This window comes from Lagopus muta, chromosome Z, assembly GCF_023343835.1.
Source record: "Lagopus muta isolate bLagMut1 chromosome Z, bLagMut1 primary, whole genome shotgun sequence".
Classification (NCBI taxonomy): domain Eukaryota; kingdom Metazoa; phylum Chordata; class Aves; order Galliformes; family Phasianidae; genus Lagopus; species Lagopus muta.
The window spans coordinates 10,560,248-10,577,601 of NC_064472.1; the positions used below are offsets into that span (position 1 = coordinate 10,560,248).

The 17,354-nt window shown below is 45.3% G+C and overlaps 1 protein-coding gene across 5 annotated transcripts in view; it reads right to left on the bottom strand.

Annotated features, from left to right (window-relative positions):
* The window catches only part of PDZD2 (PDZ domain containing 2), a 198,823-nt gene extending 182,391 nt beyond the window's left edge, over positions 1 to 16,432 (bottom strand). For 2 of the 5 annotated variants that reach the window (XM_048931119.1, XM_048931117.1), the window contains exon 1: positions 16,292 to 16,432. The gene's annotated coding sequence lies outside the window, so the exon portion shown is untranslated. Of the gene's footprint in view, positions 1 to 3,395; positions 3,489 to 16,291 lie in introns of those variants that run through there. The other 3 variants (XM_048931121.1, XM_048931120.1, XM_048931118.1) reach the window with 2 other exon arrangements.
* Positions 16,433 to 17,354: the final 922 nt, after the last annotated feature.

Genomic DNA, 17,354 nt, shown 5'->3' on the forward strand with positions numbered 1-17,354 from the left:
CCTCTTCTAGAAGGTGCTTTGCGATGCACAGAGGAAATGCAGTTTCTCCTCATTAAAAAGCAAGAGAGTTTGAGGCAGGGAAGTAATCACGCAGTAGCAGCAAGTAGCATCAGAATAGAAACTGCAGAGCATCGGGGGCCCAAGAGAGCTCCTCATTCGGAACACTCTGCGGAAAGCACTTTGCTTGGTGCGGTGCGTGCCCGCATCTGTGCCACCCTCACAACATGGTACCAAGGTAAGGACACAACAGGGTTAAATAGATTTAGGACCTGACCTGGGTTTATCAGAATAACAGGATATTCTTCCACCTATTTCAATGGGAATTGGGTCATGCTGCAACCAGGCATCTTAAATGAGCTGCAGGAAGAGCGCCACTGATTTTAGCAGTATTATTCATGCAATTCAAATTAGATGTGTGGTTAAGTACCTTTTGGAAACAAGTCTAAATGAAAAGTATAACCCATCCACATAAGGTGAACGGATAAAAAACCATTCTCCTTTCCACCATACACCTGACCACAAAACGGTGAGCCACCACTTTATTTGCGCATTCCCTCAAAGACAGCTACCACAGGTGAGGTGCTGTAATTAAAATCCACATTTCCTCTCAAAGTTTGTCTCACTTTTTCTGTACATGCCTTGTGGCATAAGCCACTTAGTGCAAATTCTGTCAGTTTTGTCAAGAGTTGCTGACCACGATATAAACTATTTCAGCAGTGCATAGATAAGCCAACAGAAGTGTTAACAGCCTCGATGCAGCCTAGCCCTCAGCAAGAATTTGTGACGGTCTTTTTGGAACCAAGCACTCCCCTCTCTCCTCATTTCAGATTCTCTCCAGGATGTGGCAACAGCTCCCTCACCCTCACCCTACTCTGCTACAAGATGGACTGGACCTCAGCCCTCACTCCAAGCAGAAGACAGGATGGAGTAACAGTGGCACGTGAGGCACGTGAAAGCTGTTGGGCTATGGGATGTCCTCTGGTAATTAGAGATTAGAGTAGTTGCTCTGGTGTATATCACACACACAAATAATTCTCACAGAGGTGCAGGGCATCACCGTCATCCTGCTCTCTGCAACAACCGGATCACACACAGAGAGGAGAATGTAAAAAACAATAGAAAGATGCAGACAGAAATTAAATTCATCAGCCAACACACCTCAGTGCACAAGGACAGAAAATGAACACAAATGCTCCCACCCCTGCTCATGAGACCAATACTGAGCAAATTCAAAGGGATATGAGGTGGCACAGGGAGCTGCTGCACAAGTCTCATCTGTCTCTGGTCTCAGCAAATTCTGCTTTAGTATGTTATCAGTTTGAGATGATATGAGCAGCAAAGAGAAAAACTAGATGAGAGGGGTAAATGCACAACACACAACCTCAATCATAATATGGTCCTGAGTTACTGTTAGTACAGCGCTTCCTCTGCCAAGAGGACGGCAGGCGTCTGATCTCATTCTGTAAAATAGCAAAGGTCACTGCAAAATTACAGCTCAGTTTGGGGTCAGTTAAAGATAAAATAAAAAATCCTTTTGGATTTAAATAAAAGATCCTTTTGGAAGCAACTGTCCCTCTCCCAGCCCCAGCACAGAAATGTCATCTCCCCAGTTTTCATCCCATCTCCACCACACCAAAGAGCTGTCTGTTACATGCATCAGAATAAGAGCTGCTGTAAAATCAAGAGAAGAGGGGGAATGGCTGTAGCAGACGGGAAAGGGTGCAAAGAACTCTAGAGGCCAACAAAACACCTTATTTAGACATTCTACATGAAGACCAACAGTGCCACATGCTTGCCAGAGTGCTGACAGCATTTCTATCCCTGGCAGCTTGCAGGGTCGCGGTCCTTCGGGCCACGTCATTTCACTTCCCATCCTGCTTTCCCTCAGCCCCATAAATTTCAGCTCCATTCTGGCAACCAGTAGCTCAAGAATATGATGACAAGCTCAAGAATAATGACAATTAAAGATTAATGCTATAAATGCATGGAAAGTTGAAAAATCCAGATTTTTGAATGTCATGCCAGACATATTCATTTTTAAACTTTACCCTTGTGGTTCAAGACACCAGGCCAGGAGTGTCACTTTTCCCCAGCAGACTATAAATGCTTTCTTCCTTTCAGCTGCCAGCTAGCTCTGTGGGCTTCTATATTTTTCTTTATTTAATTATTCACTGTAATACATGAAACATTAAGCAGCTTCTTTCCACAGAGAAATGCGTGCTGCTTCCCAATGACAACATGCTAAGTAGCCTTAATAGTGGGAATAAGGAAATAAGCTTAGCAGAACAAAAGGGAAAAGAGCAGGAAGAATGAGAGAGAAGTCAGGAACACCTAGGATTTAGTGACACAAAAAGCCAAGACTTCATTTTAAACAAAATAGTCACAATCGGCTGACCTGAGAAATAAAAGCAAAAAGAAAGAGACTTTTAAAGCAGAGTATGTTTTCTGATAGGGCTTTTGGACTAGAATATTCTTCTTTCCCAATGTTTACAGAGATCAGTCAGCACAGAGGAAGCCACAGATGCAATGCTGAGATAAGTAATCCTGAGTTGTGCCTTCTTGATTGCTGTAAGAGACTCCTGTTCTCCAGGAGCACTGGAGTTAAAGGGTGAAGTCATTAATGAAAGACAGCCCAAGCCACAATTTTTCCTGTGAAAACCAGGCTGCATACACAACTTCCAGCTTACGCTCCTCTCATTTAATGTCTTCAGCAGCAGCAAAGAGATGGTCTCATCAGGTTACAGCACAGCCCCATCTCCTGCCAGCACCTCACGACTGTATCTCACCATCAACCCAGACGGAACGACCTTGGTGACCTTGCCACAGTCGCTGGTGAAACCTTTTATCCTGCCCTTGAAAATCTAGGTAGGATTGCAGGGGTGAGAGGATTTGCCTGACTTTGCTTTTTATTTGTTGGGTCACAGAGGTAAAATCATCTCTGTTTGATTATTTAAAGCTGTTGACTGTGAGGATAATCTGTGCATTAGCATCTGTGTGATGGATTGTGCAGCTACCAGCAAATTCATAGCTGGAAGCAAAGAAGTCACTCTGCAGAGCACTTCAGAACCTAGGAACGAATGCACAGGACAAACACAGCCTCATGCTGAAGTTGCTTCCTGCAATAATAAATCCTCTCGTCGGGATGGGTGAGCCCCAGCCGTGTCCTGCTGCTGCTCCCCCCATATCGCTGCAAGTAGACTAAGATCCTAAGCAAAGGCCAGTGCATTACCTCCTGCAGTCATAACATTCATCATGTCCTGCCTCCCCAGTGGAGACAGCCAGAAGCACAGCTCAAACCAGTAGGTTCCAGGAACTCCACCTGGGAGCTGCAAACCTGCTGTCAATAACCAAATAATGTTAGTTAGCCTTGGGTATGGGGGGCTGAAAATCCCTACCTGGCAGCCACAGCTCTGGGAAAGGTGAACAATGGACCTCGTCACCACGGACAAACATCTGGAGTACAAACACTGCTGGAGACAGCTCTATCTAAACTCTTCATCTCCTAATTCTCTAAGCAGAAATTCTCTGACCACTTGCGTGCAGACCAGAGCCATAGCAAGCCACTCCTTTCTGAGCAAGGACAGTTTATGTCTGCAGATATTACTTTTGGGATTTTCCCTCCTCCTACATTTTTTTTCTCTCTCTGACTGCAGCTGCTGAGCTTCAGTCCTGGCCCAGAGGTCACCGGCCACGATGTTGGAGTCAGCACAGCACTGGATGAATTTCAGGCTGGAAGGTTTATACAGAACAGACATCAACATCAAACAGCAGGAAACTGAGAGAGGATAGCGAAGGATGCAAGACATCCCAGAAATAGGAGTGACAAGAAGCAGAGACACACAATACTTTTCTTGCCAAAAATCTGCATCTGGGAGCAGAGGGGAGCATCATCACACACAACAGACCTTCACCATGCTATCTCTCCCTTTTTGTTTGGCCTAAGAAGGAACAGAGGCACGCAGCTTTCTTGATACCACTTAAAATATAATTTAGAGATAGTTTATCTAATAGTTTTGCTATTACCATACATGCAAGTGCTTTAGTATGGTACGTGACTGCAAACACATTGGCAATATCCAAATGTCCATAACTGCATGAAAGATCTTTAGGCACAATTGATAATATCTGGAACACATTAAAAAAAAAAAAAAAAGGAATATATAGTTCCCTCAGCAGCTGTACTACTTTTCTCAGTCTTTACTAATTAACATACATTAAGGAGGCACCAACAATCACAGACCCAAGGTCACGCTTAGCTTCCTTTTTAACCAAGGCACAGAATAGTATCTTCACCATCAACAACAGTTCAGTCTCAAGTGTCACGCAGCTAAAACTTCAAAGAGTTTCCTTGCCATAAGCCTTTTTTTTTTTTTTTAAACGCAGTGTTAATGAATATGGCACCTTTACAGAGTGATCTTCTCTAATCTCTGCTACCTCCGGTGTCCCTCAGCCCTTCTTGAGTCTGGGAGGTGCCAACCCAAATCCTTCCTCACCCCAGTGCCTCCCTGCTCTCTGTTTCAAGCCCTCAAAAACCAAGCAGGCTGTTGACTCCCCTCCTTCGCTTGCACTGCTAACAGAGTGATAATTTGCATTACAAAATACACTGAAGTTTTGCTCCCAAAGGCAAGGAATAAAAACCACTCTGTGGCACCCCCAACATTACTGTTGCCATCCTCCCCACACTTTAAAAGCCATCTCTGCTGCACAGTCTGTTTTTATATCTTCCAGTAAATCATTTAAGATAGCTCTCTCTATATATTACCTTAAAGAGTTAAAGATTACAAGGTTTGTATTGTCTCATGACGAGAAAAGAGACAGACAAGGCAAATGTTTTATTTACGCTTTAAATTAGATGCAGAAAGATTCATAAACGGATTAATTTTAATTAGTGTCCTCATTTCATTAAAGAAAAAAAAAACAAAAAAACAAAAAAGCATCCCTTAAAATTAATGCACTGCTACCATGCATCTTAGCAAATATGTCATGTCTCTGCTTGTTTTAAAGCCCTTTTGTTGATTAGAGGGTTTTTTATTATATATCAAAAGCAACCCCGGGACAGTTATTTCAAGAAACTATGCTGGAATGAAGCACGAGATAAATATTTCCTCATGTTCTTTAACAAGGACACCCCCAAAATCGTTATCCTGGAGGGTTAATGTTTGTGCCATGGCCCTCGTGCACTATCTTGCAGCACCATGAGGTCAGGCTCTCCCTCCAATCTCAGTCCAAAGAAACTCACTGCCCTTCGTCAAGTCAAAGCTAGGCATCAGCTCCAAACCAGAAGCATTTGAATAATGGTTTAACATTTGTCTGTCCTTGAACTGTTTCTCTAGTGGCTGCAGAAATTAGATTCCTTGCAGATAAAGAGCAGGTGCAGTACCCAAGAAGATTTTTAAAAGACCACATTTGATGTCTTGACATTTGCGTTATATTTCATTAGAGCACGAAGCAGAAGTGGAATCACTAAAACCCATCAAGTGCAAGAAATACTGATCTTGCTCTTCTGGAGCTCAGTATTCATGTTTGAGGTGCAGGTGCCAGCACCCCAGACAGGAGAGTTGCCAACCACCCACCTTCATCCCCCATTTCTCCCTACTGCCCTACACAAACACAGCAAGGTGTCAGAGGCTCTACATAGCGCACAAACCATGTAAGAGACTCTCAAGTGGTGCGCTATCTCCAGGATCCCAAGACTCAGGCCAACTCCTTATAAACCAGTGTGTTTCCTGCCTCTTAACATTGTTGACATTTCATGGCTACCTCTGTATACACACTCTTTCCCAAACACAGCCTCCAGCTCTCATCTGGGTTGTTTCTTCCTGCCTACCTTCGCAGGCTGGGTGTTAAGAAAGGGATCTCGATCACAGCAGCCTACCTGCCTGCCATTTCCTAATCAAGCCCCCATACTTTCCTGTGCCAGGAATGGTCTTGAGAGGAGCTTCCTGCAAACGCTCCCACAGCTCCCACACCAATGCCCACCACGTCCACCAATTGGTGCCAATGCCCACATCATCTGCAGAGGACCAACATAATAGAGGAGACATCACATTTTGAGGCAATTGCAGAGGGAGGACAGGATGTCTAGGTATCACACATGATGAAGATCATCTCCTCTTCCACCCTGCTCCTGCAAGCGCCTTGTCCTCTCAGTGAGAGTAAGTTACTCTCCAGCTCCTGGCAAATTTATTTCATCCTTCTACTCCAGCAAGCATGCATACAGTCTGGGTAGGCATGCCCTACATAAAAACCATGGCCATTTCAAAGGGTGTGTTGTTGTGACACCAACAGAACCTGAACAAATAGTTTAGGATATCAGAGCTGTGAATGATAGAGTTGTGTAGGTTGCAGCCTAGCACTTTCCAGTGCTTTGGGACGAAGAGAAGTGACAATTTCCCTCTCAGCTTGATGAAAAGCAAAATCTGAAGGGGGCAGCAAGGGGAGAAACAACATGGGCACTAAGCCCCTTATTAATTAATGCATGTTTTGAAAAAGAAATGCAACTGTGCACTCATTTCTGCTGGTTTCCATGAGCTTTTGTGACCTTAATAATTCATGTTTATGCAAGCTATTTATAATTTTAAGCAGTTGTTTCATGTAGATTTTGTCCATTTCATTTAACTGAGATGAATATATCTAACTGTGAAATGAGGTTGGTCATAACACTCAAAGAGAAGCTTTCGGCCCTCAAAATTACAGTGTTTTTCTAAGGACAAACAAAATTCACAGCTTTGTCTGAACTAATTTTCCATCAACTACTAACACAGACAATGTAAAAAAAGAAAAAAAAAAAACTATTTTTTTTCCCAGAGTCATCCTTTCCCTTTCCTTTTCATGTTTTGTCAGCTTTGGTATATTTCCTATACCATAAACTTTCACTGTTTCTCAAGTACGTAATTGGTGTGTCCCGCCTGTTGTGCTTTTTTCAGTAGCAACAGGAGATTAAGAGGAGTGAGAGGGGGATTACAAACACCAAAGTGATGAGGAAAACCGAGAGGTAGGTAGAGCTCCTGAGACCACCTTGTCATTCATGCTTTGGTTAACATTTGGGCTCCTGCAATGCGCAGTGCTATGCAGCAAGAGGACTGCCTCCCTCCTGTAGCACAGGGAGAAGGCTCTCTTCCATGCCCATCACTGTAGGGCACACAATCCTTCAGGGCTTCTCTTCAGGTAGTCGCCCAGACTAAGCGGTGGCTTATCAATGACTCACCACGAAGCCCTAAGAAAGCATGCCAGAATCTGGAAAAAGCAGTTGTCTACAGGATCAAATGTTTTCATAAACCTTTCCCGATACATCCATCTATCTATCTATTCATCTGTCTATCCCTATCCTAGCCTTCAAACAAACAAACAGGTCTTATAAAATCTACATTTACTTTGTGTCAACACAAGCTTGACCACTGTTCTCAACTTTGCTTCAGAAAATTTGGACAGAGTTAAGGGAACTGAGAATCTGCTCTTCCTGGCCAGCGTCGGGAAGGAGACAAGGACATCGTTGTGAAAGGTCACCTCTCCCAAATGCTGGCAACTTGTGCATATCATCATGCTGAGTATAGACTGGAAGCTCTTCTGTAAAGACTCTTGGTTTTTAGCCTGATTCCATTTAAACAAGTTCTTATTTAAGAAAATCAGCACCTCATTTCAACTGGAATTGCAATTTGCCCCTTGATAAAAACTGCCAAATACAGGTTGCAGCTGTACCTCTGTACCTCCCAGCAAACAGAAAGTTTCCATCAGTGGCAGAAGAGTGAACCATCCCTGCAATGCCAGCAGCTTAACAAAATAAACAGACGAGAACTGAGAGAAAAAAGAAGGCTGTAACAGCCACAGGCTCCCTGTACCAGGTTTGCTCTGGCACTCACAGAAATAGGCCCCAAAGGGTCATTTTTTCCATAAATAAGGGATGTGGACACTTGACACAAGCTACACAAGTGTTGGTTCCTACAGCACCAACTCAACAAACCAGCTGCTTCCCTAGTCCACACTGCCAGGTGGGCTCAGACAATCATAGACCAAAGTGAAACCAGGCGTTTACAAGTCCAGCCTTCCATAGAAGAGCTTAAGTTCAGTTTGAAAGAATCATTTCTGTTGTGCTTCCAGCATTCTTCAAATTAATGTTTCAATTAACAGTTAAAAGAATAGTAATGTAATTGGTCTTAGCAGCTTACAGTAGGTCTTAGCACAAGTTAGAACCAATCCTTTCCTTCCAGATATAACAGAAGTCAATGAATTCAGGCACAGACCTGTGAGTAGGAGCACACAGCGGTATCACTTCCAGGACCTAAAATCAGGTTGACCACCTTGACTGTCAAATAATACTTAAAGTTCAAAAAGGCTCCTAACTTTTTTCTGTATTTCTTTCTGTGTTTAGGATCCAAACTAATAATTATAATCAGTGTACATTAGGTACACAGAAGAATCAACGCTTAATCCAACGTAGATCGGATTTAAAGGCATCCCTAATCCTAAAGTAATGCTACTCCCACTGAACATGGAGGAGGGATGTTCACAGACATTATCTTGTATCTCTCAACCCACAATGCTCCCCGCACTCCATCACAGTGATTATCTCTGAGCTATCATCCCATCTACAGGACATATTAAAAGGCTGCAGATAAAATCATTAATCACAAAGCCAGCTATTTCAAAGAAAGAAGCAGATTCCATTTTTCCAAAGTCCCTGTACAGAGAAAAGCCACTACTGTATCACAGGATCACTCCAAAGAAGAAAAATCGATCCTAAATTTCTAAGGCTGACCCATCATTTCTGATACTTGCCACAAAAGGAGCACACAGGAAGTATAGAGTTTAAGACTAACGAGCAAACCTCATAAGAAATAGATTATGTGGCAAAACTGCAGTTGTGATATGCAAACCTTCAACTGCCTCACGTTCCAAGACGTGCATTACAAGAGGTCTTCAGGCCTCTCAGAACACAACTGGAGATTTCACAGCTCTCAGACTGCAGCATTCAAGCTGCATCCATACCAAGGGCACCGCGGTTTGCTCTATGGCTCTTTACTGCAGTTATCACTACCTTTCATTTAGAATACATTTAACTGTAGAATCATAGAATCACTGAGGTTGAAAAAGACCTCCAAGATCATGCAGTCCAACCATCCATCTACCACCAGTATTTCCCCACTAAACCACGTCTCTTGGTACAACATCTAAACGTTTCACAAACACTCCCAGTTCCATTTCTTCCACAGTTTTCCAGCCCCTGTGCCCCAAGCCTGTAATGCTGCCTGGGGTTGTTGTGGCCGAAGTGTAGGACCTGGCTCTTGGTCTTGTTGAAATTCATCCCATTGGCCTCAGCCCAGCAATTCAGCCTGCCCAGATCCCTCAGTAGGGTCTTCCTACCCTCTGGCAGACTGACAGTTTCTCCCAGCCTGGTGTCATCTGCAAACTTACTAAAGGAGCACTCAATCCCCTTATCCAGGTATTCCATCAAGATACTGAACAGGGCAGGCCCCACTACCACCCACCCCTTTGGGAACGCCACTCAATCATAGAAGTGTGACGTATCAAATGATTTAAGAGAATGTACTCCAGACAAATAGGAGTAAGTCATTCCAGAGAACCAAAATTAATTGGAGGAGGAAGAATATTTTAATTGATATATCTCTAGACTGCAAAGTGGCACTTAAGTGATAGGCAATTACACGTCGAGCAGCTTCTGCTGTACCGCATACAGTAGCACAAATACAGCAGGAAGGAGTAAACAAGCCTAAATTCACCACAAAATAAAATTTATGTGTGCTGCCCATATGATCAATGTAAATAACCACAAATATTTGCATTAAAATGGTGCAGTAAATAATCACCCCACAGCTGAGACATTTACAGCCGCATCAGTAAATACAATTCTGCTTTTTCAGAGAGGGTTAATTCATTAAACCACCCAAACAAGACATCTTGCAATCAGCAGTCATGCTTTAATTAGGAAGGATCCTACTGAAAGCAAAGCAAAAGGCTAGATGACCCAGCAGGCCCTTCCCGTCCTGGTTATCCAGGAGCTGTCATTCACCATTCTTACTACTATGAACTTCATGGAGGTTTAAATCCTTTGACAAACATGTTGGCATGGACTGAAAGAAAAGGCTGTAGGCCAAGGAAAGCTCATTACACCCAGCTCCCCATAGACCCACAGCTGTCAGAAGCAACAGAACACCAACTAGAATAATCTATTTGTGCCACCCACTTCCTATTTATTTCCTTCCAAATGAGCTGAGGGACAGAAATTGTGTATGGGAAATAGTTTTATTCAGAGGAGAAGAGGAAGAAGTCTGTTACTCCATGCAAGAGGTAAGGTGGATTGCTGATGGAACAGGATGTGCCACATCTCATCCCGCAGCCCAAGCCCCATCATACCAGCAAAGATACATCCTCATCACAAGTGGAAGATTCAAATGCAGTGAGTATGGAGGAAGCTTGCACAGTGGTGTGGATGAAATGCTTTGTTTGTCTGATGCAAAGACTAGAAGAGTGAAGGGCAGGAAAGATAATGGAAGGAAAGGTTATATAATCTCTGCTGCTGGACCTGGAGGGCAAACTGAAAGTTGGCCTGAAGTTAGCTCACCTGGCTGTACTGCCAGATAAACTTGGCAAGCATGTTCCCAGCAGAAAGGACCATGGATGCTCAAGAGCTGAAAACTGTACATTTGGGATACAGAAGACCATGTGATAGCTAATCACTCATGGAAACATCAAATCCTTCATATTTGATCATTTAAGAAAGAACATACGACCAGGATTTGTATTTTAAAACCAAGCAGCTGGTTAATGACTAATACCTGTCCCCACTCCTCATCTGACATCCTTCACATTGCCGTTTCAGCATGGGCGAGACAGGACTTTGGTTTTCAAATAAGGTCTGATGCTATCAGGGCTCCTGCTGGCTGGATTAAAGCCATGCACTACAACAAGCATGGTGCTGCCATGAGTCCCCTTCACTGTCTACCAGCACAGCAGACACTGAGGAGTTGCTGAGGCTGCATCATTGCATCAGCGCATCAGGCTTGCATTAAGTAAGCAGAGCCTTTAAGCTTCAGGCTTTGGCACACCTTTGGATAAAAAACTTTCCCAAAACCCAGTTTTGAAGTCCTTTTTTGATTTTTGATTATACTAACACCAAAACATTGCAACAGATCACACTCCCTGATCATCACAAGACCACCACAATGACTTGAATACATAGTTCAGTATTACAGCTAGACCTATCCCACACTACCAGGCAACACTTTCGCTCTTGGAGAAGAGAGAAGCAGCAGTGCATCAACCCGAAGCTGTGGTCAGACAGCGATGACTGATTTATATAGCTGTTATACCTGCACACAGCTGAAGGTGAGGAGAACCATGCTCCAGTGGGGCACAGGCTGCACTTTACCCATCTACCCTGGGGCACTGTCAAGAGCATTGCAGAACTTCCAAGACAGCCTTCTATGGGACGATGGTACTGTTAAGATGGTATATATTAGCAGGTGTAACCACAGTATTTGCAGAAAAGCAAGCATCTGGACTGCTCTGGTGCAGATGTCAAACACCCGAGGGGCAACAGCAGGTTGTTTTTCCCTGGAAGACAACTGCAACCAGAGAAGGCTCTGCATGTGTTTTAACTCTGTCAATCTTCTTGGCAAAGCCTGTTTGTCTGAGACTTTGGGAAGCGTGAAGTGAGCATCAAAGCTCTCCTTCATTTTGTAGGTCAGGGAGGCTTTGGGGTTGGTGCAGTGTCAGTTCACATTTATTCTGCAAAGTGCGCTCCAATTTTTCATTTTAACAGCACCTACAGACTTTGATTGAAATAAATAATGAACCGATTTGTATCACGGATCTAAGAATCACTCTCTTCTGGTCCCCATCACGGATGGGATTTTCTTCCCAGTGACAAGCGTTAATGCATTTATGCCCTAGTTTTGCACGGTGGAAGGCACGATTGAAGTGTCAGGAAGGAAGGTTAGCACTGCTTTTTCAGACTGCTCCAGTCAGCCGCAGCAGTCCATTTCAGATGAAAACATCCCGACAGAGCACAGGCTGAAAGGAGCCTGGATTTTAAACAGCACAGCAAAAGTCTTTTGTGTTGAATATGATTAAAAAATAAGACTGAATAGATTTTTCTCTTGTCTGAGATGGGGAGGATGGCTCCACTCTGTCAAATTGTAGGTTTTTTTGCAGAGTAGAGGATGTTTCACACATCTTTAATGCAGTTACAGACTCTTTTTTCTACACTTCCCCCATTTTTCACTTTGGAAGATCCTCCAGCATGAATCCTGGCTGCCACCACCCCACTTCTGGGAGCTGACAGAGGACACCTGATCATCAGCTACAGTGTGACCCAAAGCACCAGGCAAAATTGGCCAACTCCAAAGACCCAGTGAGGTCCTCAGTGACCCACTTCAGCTGTGTGAAAAAGCATCATTTTAATAACGTGCAGTTACTCACTTGGAAAAAAAAAAATCAATTACCAAAAGCAGCCTCATGCCATTTCAAAGTTTTGCCAAATTAGTTTAATACAATTCCATTTCAAGAGGAATACAGATTAAGCACACACAATAAGCCACCCAGGTATTAATCCCCTTCGGTAACTGTAACACTGCAGGGAAAATTAATCAAGTGCTGGCCACAGCAAACAGTAATGAAATTACAGTGCAAGTGGCACAGCTACCACCAGTTTCTAGCCATGTATTTGGGAGGCTGCACCGAAGGGAGCTGCAGCAATTAGCAGGTGTGACAGGGGAAGCATCACCTTGTGGAATTACAGAACTGCTCCTGTCTGCTTCTCAAAGATTTACAATGGCGAGACAGCAATATCAGCATACCAATAATAGACCAGGAGCCCTTTTATAGCAGAAAATAATTACTATTTTTTTAATGGTGAGTAACCGCAAATTAATTGTGTTCACCCACACCACCTCTGTCACTGCTGGGATTGCTGCTCAACAACACAGGCTGCCCCAGCCGGCACGCTGCACGCAAACCTTGGGCTCTGTGGCACGAGACACGATGTCTTATGACATGGCAAGGGCTAGAACAGACTGCTCGACCTCCAGGCTGAATGGATCAACCTAGTAAAATGTCTTTGTACCACAGTTTTTAATGAAGACTACACAATGCAGGGCAGTGTTGCCTGGTCCACCACAGATCTGTATTAAAGCGCAATATTTGTGTAACCACTTCTGTACACGATCCAGTCAAAATTAGCCAGAAGAGCTGTTACTGCAGTGCATGGGCACTGGGAGGAGAAGGAGGAGCTCAGCAACATGAAGCCGTGGCACTTTGTTATGAGTCCATGGAGGCCACATTGGCTGGGAATTACAAAATGTGGACCGCACTGTGCAACATACTGAGTGAATGAAACAAAGGAGCTCATAATTTGGTATTGTTTCCAAAGAACCAAAACCCAAATTGCTTATTTGTTGCAGTTACTTGCACTCCGTCAGCACACAAATACGTCTGATCTGGTGTCGAGCACACTGTGGAGCACAGTGCAAGGCAGTGCCAGGCTCCCCCAAAGCCCACAGCAGCCAGCTTATGCATGGACAAGTGGGTCAGACTCAGAAAAACACTCTTTTCTGCTCTCTCTCTGCATATATTACCCTACGTGCTTATTCCTGTATACATTATGAGATGTATGCCATTAAGAGCGCACAGGATGTGCACTGCAGCCAAGTTAATATTGCTGTTGGAGCCTCAGCCCCTGCATTTCCTGACTTCATGTTGCCTGGTTCAAATTTTGTTGATTTTTTTTTTTTAATTCTGCATTTGTCTAACAGAGTTTCTAACGGGTTTGAACACATTTGGGACAAGAATGCTATGCTGAGCACCTACTAGCACCTGCATGAAACCTGGCAGAAGAACAAGCCCTATACTGAAGGCAAGAATAACAGTTAGAAATGTCAGTACAAAAATGTGTACAACACAGCAAAGCAATATATGTTTAGCAGTAACATTCAGAAAAAAATGTAGGACTGTTTGCATTGTAGGACTTCTATTTCTACTGATAAAATCCACAGCTTTTGACTTAGCACAACTGACCTGTCAAGAGCCACAGTGTGTGGTGTACACAAGTCTTATAGCTAAAACAGTGACAAAAACCAAAAGCAAGATTTTTTTTCACAGATGTCATGACTTGGATTTTAAAGGCAGGATGTAGAAATTTGTTTCTACTGAAAATAAATGGAACCAAGCATTTCACAAGGCTTGTGACTAAGGCAGGACCTTGAGGTCCCATCACACACCGTGCACACCTGCACACATCCAGACTTCCACCTAGAGCTATTCTTTATTCTATGAAGCTACCAAAGAACCTTGCAAGACACCAACAGCATAAAGATGTGCAACTCTGAAATCCTCTGAAATATGGCTCTTACAACACAGATGTTGGGCTTCACCAGCACAGCCAAACAACCCCACAGGAGACACCCACAAGGAGAGGTTGCTGCTGCTCTTCACACCTCCATCAAAGCTTTTCCAGTGCAGTGTCTGCTCATATTGCTTAGAGTAATGATCCCCCAATAATGTGGTAAAGGTAACACAAAAAAAGGCCTCCCATCTGGAAAATCAGAAGACTTAGCCTTTTTCTTTTTTAATAATAATAAAAAAAACACATCCTACTTCTGTAAAATGTTGGTGAGTTTTTAAAAGTGAAGAAATAGATTTCCTCTAGGCGAAGCACTGAATAATTTTAAAGAAAAGAAGACTTCAAAGGCGTGTTTTACATTCTATTTGCATTCAAGCATTTTGTTGTTGAGAAAGTTAACTCAATAACGTTGCAAGCTGCATGTCTGCACACTGTGAGCTCTGCCCAGCAGACAACTTTTCCAGTGCAAGGACCACATGAGACATGCAGAAGCTATTCTACAAACAGCAAAGTTGGTGAGTTCTCTGGAGGAATTAGCACAATCTTTGCAACTGAGTGCATTCTGGATGTGAAAGTAAGGGTTGCTAAGCACACAGCTACTTGCCTTAAAATGAAGGTAAAAGAATTTTGACCAAGCTTTACTATCCGCTCACAGCTGCTCCTTTGCCAGCAGCAAGTGAAATGCCTGAGCTGTGATGAATGAAACCAAGAGGCTGATTTAGGGACATCAGGATGGTGCCCCAGCACACCGATCCATCTTATCCCTGTAGCTCCCAAGGGACAGAGGTGAGGTGGCACTGAGATTTCCCTTCACTCGCCCTCCCAGCCAGCACAGGGACCTGACACATTGCCAAAGGATGATCAAGGAGGTTACTGCTCATTAAAAGACTACCGAGGGGAAGCATGGAGGTTAACGGGCTGGGCTGTATGAAGTTCATCTATAGCTTAATGGCACTTTCAAAGGGGCAGAAGAGTTTTCTGCAGTAAAGGACAATGGTCAGGGGCTTAAAGACAGGTTGAACTGCAGACCTCTGCCACCCAAGGAGGGGCAGCACGATTAACTTCAGAGCTCGAGGTCAGCTCCTGATGCTTTCCTCTAATAAATCTCATTCATAACTGCTCCCAGGCTTACAATACGGCATGTATCACAGCTTGCTTTGCGTGGATAGGAATATTTCACAGTGTAGAGAACTACTTTATTATTATTTGGGTGGGGGGATAGTGGAGAAGCGGGGGAGAGATCAGCCAGATGTTTCATGCTGTCTGATTTTATTACTCTGCTGCATGCAGAGTATGTGACTGCACCCCTCTTGCTCATACCTCCAGCACCCTGGTGCACTGCAAGGTGCTCACACACACACGATCACAGTGGGATCTAATCCACACCACAGGGAGAGAGCATAAAGCAACACAATGGGGTCAGAGCCCCTGCCCTCCACGTCAATGCACTGGGGTCAGCAAAGCCAGCTCAGGATCCCCTCGGACCAGGGGATGTACCCCACTCAACTAGGGATAAAACCAAACGAAACCTTAGAGGATGGACCGACCCTCCTGACACCTGTGGGGCTGTGACCCACTGACCGCAGAGGGATGCACCCTGCTGGCCACGGGTCACAAAGTCGTACTAGTGCCTGGGAAAGAATCCCACCGACGCCCGGGGGTTGCGGAGGTGAAGCACCCCAGTCCCTCGGCTGCGGCGCGCACTCTACAGACCGCAGGAGAAGGAGCGGCAGGCAACGGGGGAGGCACCCACCGCCCCCTGGAGATGGAGAGCCCGGGAGCACGCACCTCACCGACTGCCGGGGGACGCAGCCCGCCGCTGCCGGGGGGGGCAGCAGTCAGCCCAGCGCAGCCCCGCACGCCCGCTGCCCGCGGGAGCGAAGCCGCCACTGGCGCCAGCACCGGCCGCCTCCCCGCTCCGCGCTCCCCACTCACCTCGGAGGAGACGCGGGGGAGCACGCAGCGCCCCGATCCCTGCCCGCCCCTCAGGGCCAGTCGCCCCCCAGCCCGGCGTCGCTCCCTCGCCGCACCGCTCCGCTTCTCCGCGCCGCCCGCCTGGCCCGGCCCGGGGAGCGGCGGGGGCGGCCCCGTCGGGGCGGGCAGCGCCGGAGCCCTGCGCGGGGCGGTGCCGCCAAACCCGCCCCGCCGGGAGCCAACCCTCCCCCCCCCCCTCAGCCCTCCGGGAGCTCGCTCCGGTGGTCCCCCGGGGTAGGAGCCGGGATGCGGGACTCGGTGCCCGAAGCCCTCGCCCCTGAGGGGAACGCATCGTGCGGGGCGGGGTGTCTGTGTTTTCGGTTGTTCACTATCGCTGTTTCCGCTGTGTTGCTTGTATCTCTGGTTCCCACTCAGCAGAAAGTGCAGTTTCCAAAGAAGATTCAAATGAACATTGAATTTCCCATTAGAGAGCTAAAAGAATACCTTTTTCTTTTTTAATTAATAAAAGTTGCTTTTTTATTCAAAACTTCAGATTATTGCAGTGAAAGTGTGTTTTCCAATGTTGGGTTGCTATTCAGGTTCACTTTTCCAGGCAGCAGGAAAGGAAGAGGTCAGCAGCTCTGATTTCTGTTGAGCCAGAGTCCCTTCCTGACTTGCACCCTGTCCAAGGTTTACAGGCCTAACATTAAATCTTAAAAAAAGAAAAGAGTTCAGGATAACCAGAGAACCTCTCAAGGACTGCCTTTATTGAAGGCTGTGACAGGTAGCCACACGGCAAGGTTTTCCACAACTCTCCTTTGAAGCTGACTGCTCTCAATAGTTCCAGCACTGATCACATACCCAAGGTCAATGCTGGGAGCAGGGCTGCCTGGAGCTGCTTGGCACAGCAGCAGCAGCAGCACCCATGGGATGCCCCGTGCCCTGCCAGGCCCTTCTGAGTTTGCTATTGGACCGACTCAGACCTCTGCTGTGATTTTTCTACTCTTTTTCTGGGGATTTGACTGTAAGTAATGCTCTGTTCATGGTTTGTCCCCGTGAGAATGCCAGATTGGCCCTCCAGTTC